The sequence below is a fragment of the Crocodylus porosus genome, unplaced genomic scaffold (genome assembly GCF_001723895.1).
Source record: "Crocodylus porosus isolate Cpor-Errol unplaced genomic scaffold, CroPor_comp1, whole genome shotgun sequence".
Classification (NCBI taxonomy): Eukaryota; Metazoa; Chordata; order Crocodylia; family Crocodylidae; genus Crocodylus; species Crocodylus porosus.
This window is the reverse complement of record NW_017728909.1, coordinates 74,300,198-74,304,916: the sequence shown is the minus strand read 5'-3', so window position 1 is coordinate 74,304,916 and position 4,719 is coordinate 74,300,198. Positions and strand designations below refer to the sequence as shown.

General features: G+C 44.2%; 1 long non-coding RNA gene across 1 annotated transcript in view; it reads left to right on the top strand.

The window, feature by feature from the left end:
• The first annotated feature begins 472 nt into the window (after nt 1-472).
• LOC109308171 overlaps nt 473-4,719 on the top strand; it is an 8,600-nt gene continuing 4,353 nt past the window's right edge. Inside the window, exons 1-2 of the long non-coding RNA XR_002100513.1 lie at nt 473-684; nt 3,948-4,115. This is a non-coding gene — a long non-coding RNA (uncharacterized LOC109308171). The remainder of the gene's footprint in view (nt 685-3,947; nt 4,116-4,719) is intronic.

Here is a 4,719-nt window from a genome sequence, read left to right as displayed (position 1 = left end):
GACTATGGCTTTCTATTCCATTACCTGGATTAGCTTTTTAACCCCTATGCCCCTCAATGGATTAACTGCTTTGTTTTTCTCTTTCCTACCCACCTTGCCTCTCTCAGCAGTGCCCTCTCCTTTTTCCTCCCCCCTTCCCATCCCTTTGTATTTTAATGCTTTCTATTTAGAAGCTTTTCTTCCTGCAGTCCCTTTCCAGGATCTGAGGAAGTAAGCCTGCTGCTTAGTAAAGTTTATGCTGTGCATCTCCGATTTAGTCTATAAAGTGCAAATCTCCCCTGTCGTCTGCTTGACTACTGATTAACACAGCTAACTATCTGTCCCTAATATGGCTCAGCCTGACCTGTATGAATGTGTTATAACTGCCTTCCTTGAGCATACTTCTTTGAATGCTTTATATAATGAATTAACCAAGGGCAAACATTGTAGTCTGGGTTGAACTTTGTAATAACATCTTTGAGTGACAATTGCGAGTTCTGTGTCTTCTTGACAATTGCTCCTAATACTACAGGAAAGGCAAAAAACATTTTCATGTACATAAGAACTGAGATTACCATTGACCTCCTTTTGGTTGAATTTCATGGTGGGGTTAGGGAAGAATTTAGAGATGTTGAGAGTCTGCAACCCATCATAGCTTGAAAGCAAGACAATGAAAAGTTGAAAAAATACTGACAGTGGGGTCTGGTGAGCAAAATTCTCCTAATTTTTTAAGAGCCGTCAGAGTTTCCTTTGGCAATAGGTCTTTTGCTGCTCTTTATGTGAATGTAATTAGCTTGATGTTTATTGATTTCTTAAACTAAATATCTAATTATTTGGTTAGAGGTGAAGATAAAGTTCTTTTACAATGCCTGTCATTGAATGACTTGCTGTTTCTTGCTTCATTATTGAATCTCTGTGAGTAGATAGAGTGCATTGTTTCTTTGGAAATCCTTCACAAAAGGATTCACGGCCACATCTGTGACAAAGGATAAACATAAACAAGAGGTGAGGCTGTGGAGAAAGACAAAACAGAACAACAGAACCTCAAGGACATTACATGAAATCGTCCCTTCATTTCACTCTTCATATAGAAATCTTATACTGGTGTATATTTTACATTGTTGAAAGACTTCCATTTATGCTAACGGGTTTTAAGTGTACTTTCGGAAAGATGTACCATAGCTAATAGAGGTGGCTTATTTTTAGAGCAAAACTGTTGAGCATTATGTTACTTATCTCTTTTAGCAACATTAAAGGACCTTCTCCCCCTCCCTCCACCTCCCTGTGTCACCCCCGCTGTGTAGAGGGACCATCAGTAGCCTCCCAAGGGCTGAGGGAGAATTACCTGGTGTAAGAATGTTGTATGCAGCCCTAGAGTGTTTGTCCCATCAGCCCATGGCACAGAGGTCATGCTAACACTGATCTTAGTCATCTGTGGATTCTAGGATGCTTTGGACTACGTACTTCATCAATAGTTATTGTTAGTGCTGCTGTCTTTTCCAATGTCCTTTGTATCCCAATTGTTTCAGGACACTTAGGGCTTGTCAGTGCCAGTTCAGGCGCAAGCCCCAGGACAACAGAGCTGAGTACAGCCCCGCAAAGTGTACAAACTCAGCAGTTCACTAGTGAGCTTATCTCCAGCACCCTCTTTCATACACAGAGGGACAAGCCCAGAGCAATCCCACTGGCAAACTTCCTGCCTGGAGCACGCCTGAGGACTTGGCTGGGTAGGACTTAGGGTTAAGTCCAAGTTGGTTTTATAAAAAGCTAAACAATAAACTCTATGCATCTCTCTATGAATTCATGCCATCAGTAATGTCTTCCCAACTTGACTGTCTCCAAGTTTTGTCCTCAGTCCCATTTGTTGAGCCTCTATTCTTCAGTGATGCAGCAAAGTAGAGGTATAATGAAACATAATTTAAAGATTATATGCTTGTCTATGTTCTTGTGGCTTTCAAGAACTGTTATGGGATGATAACTGGTAAGTGGATAGGGCTGTTTGTGGAATAAGTAAAGTCACCTGTAAACTGAACAAATTTGATTTGGAGTCACTGAAAGACAAACTGGAAGGCTGTCTCAGGGCTGTAAAATGTCCCAGGGCTGTTTTTACAAGGACATTTTACAGAGTGGAACTGGGGTAAGCTCTGACGCTGCATGAGAAGAATTAGGGCACATGCACCACATGCATTTCTAAAACTTTAACTCAGCCACATCAAAAATGGTTTTTTACCAGAGCACTACTGAGCACAATTCAGTGCTTTGACATTTGTAATTATGTCTTGTTTATTTGTCCTTTAGTTTTCTATCCAAATGCTGGTGTTTATATCAGAGGCAACTTGAATTCATTTTGAGAAACATGATACCTAAATCCAAGGATCTCAGAACCAGCAGTTGGCACAATGTCTGGACTCTTTCTTTCTTCTAATCTTCTAATTCTGTCAGGAGCAAGCAATTGAATCCGTGGCATAACTAGGTGAGGGCAAATGGAGCAACTGCCTTGGTTGCAACCTTGGGGATGAGGGGCACAAAAAAAGCAACTGCTGCAGGTAGCTATACAATTGTGCTTGTGAACATGTGACAACTGGAAGTTGTTGATGCCTAGGGACCTCCTCAGTTTGCAATTTTGCCCAGTGAAGCTTCCCCATGCATTTGGGAGCTGGCCAAGAGCTGTCCTGCTTCTGGGGCAGCTCCCAGCCAGCTCTGGGCTGTGCACAGCCTGGAGCTGGCTGGGAGCTGCCCCAGAAGCGGGACAGCTGCCAGCCAGCCCCAGGCTGCTTGGGGAAATCCTGGTGCAGATGGGAGCTGGCTGGGAGCTGTGTCAAAATGGACAGTTCTCAGCCAGCCCTGGGCTACTTAAGAAAATCTCTGCATAGCTCAGAGCTGGCTGGGAGCTGCCCCAGAAGTAGGACAGTTCATGGTTAGCTCAGGCTGCTTGGGGAAATCCCTGTGCAGATGGGAGCTGGCTAGAAGCTGCCCTACAAGCAGGACAGCTCCGGGCCAGCCCCCCAGCTGTGGGGGGAAGTGGAGAAATCCTGAAGCAGAGAGCTCCTGAGTCCCAGCACTACTTTGCTCCCAGCTCCTATGGACAGGGCAGTGAGTAGCGCTAGGACTGGGTGGGACAGTACCCATGCAGGTGCTGCTCCCATCCAGAGAGCCAGGAGCTGAGTAGCACCAGAACCAGGAGAGTTTCTCATCTCTTGTGGCCCCCTAGTGTTGGGGCTGATGAGGACCAAATTTGCTCCCAGTCAAAGTCTACATGTATGCTGCAGTACAGTACTTTTTTACTATTCCTCTCATTAATGTTAATAATAGTGAGATGAGTATCAAAGAAATGATACTAGAACTCTTCCCTCCTATAATTGGGGCAACTTTAGCATTGGCATTGTTGCATAGCTTTTGGGACAGTTAAACAATTAAAAACAAACAAACTAACTAAATGTAAACATAAATGTGCACCTGCATATCACTTCTTGTTATCAGCAGTAGGATTTCTCTGCGCTGATTAGTATGCGTGTATCATCCCAACATTCCTTTGTTGGATGTTGGCGAGGATGGGGACGTAAACAGAACTTTTTCTTATGCAAGAATAAATACTGTAAAACCCAGAAGAACTCTGAGTGACCTTCAGCTACTTTCCAAGAAATAATTTAAGTATTTTCCAAAAAGGCAACAGTAATGTAGGAAGTTGTCCAGATTGGCTTCTTCACAAAAAGGGCATGCCAAAAGTCCAGTCCTACTTGTCAGTGTCAAGAGCATGAATATCCATGTGCAAGCTGCTTTTTGGTAATTCAGAGATTAGTATTAGTCACTTTTTCTTACAGAGCAATAACAATGCAGAGGGCAAGCCAAATGCTTTCCAGATAAGTGTACTAGAGGCTTTCTGAAGAACCAGTATTTTCTTGCTCCTTTGAGCCATAAAATATTAGCAGCTTGCTTATTTACAGTATGTATATTCATTTTAACTGCAGTTCTCAGTGTCAATGAAGACAACATTGAAACTAACTCAAAACTGGAGCTCAAGAGAAGCAACAGGTTTCAGCTGACAGTGCTGGCAAGATTGCTTCTCAAGCTTTGGATATTCTCAAATACATTTTCAAGTATGTGTTACTTCAAAGATCCATTGAATGGACACCAGGGTAAGTACAGATATTTGGGAGGTTAAATTGGGTGCATTATGACCCCCGATTTAAACTTAGTGCCGACCTTGCACTTACAGACCTGATCTCAGTGACCGGCAATCACTCTAAACCTGTAACAGAGCTTCCAGGCACACAAACTGGTCCATGTACACAAACTGGTATAAAAATTGCAGAACCCAGTTTACGATAAACCTGGATCTATGTAATATCAGACTCATTTGATTTTGATCAAATCAGTGCACGGAACTTCTGTCCACTTCCTCTGAACAACCCCGGGACTGGGAAAACCCAGCCACTGGCCCCAGCCCTGGGGCTGCTCTTTTCACTTTCCTCTTCCCTTGCACTGGTCATTTTTTGCACTCCCAGACCCTTTTTCCACCCCAGCCACTGCTCTCAACCCCCACCCCACAAGCTTCTCTGGATGCAGCCGCTTTTATCAGTATTTGCTGTTTCTGGAGCCAAGCAAGGAAGTCCCGGTGGGGGGGAAGGAGGGAGGAGAGGGGGAAGGGAGTGGGGAAGGGACAGGAGGGATGGGGTACAGGCTCACTGGGGGGGGGCACCCCAGGCCACCCATGGGTCATGCCTTTCCTCCCTACCCATT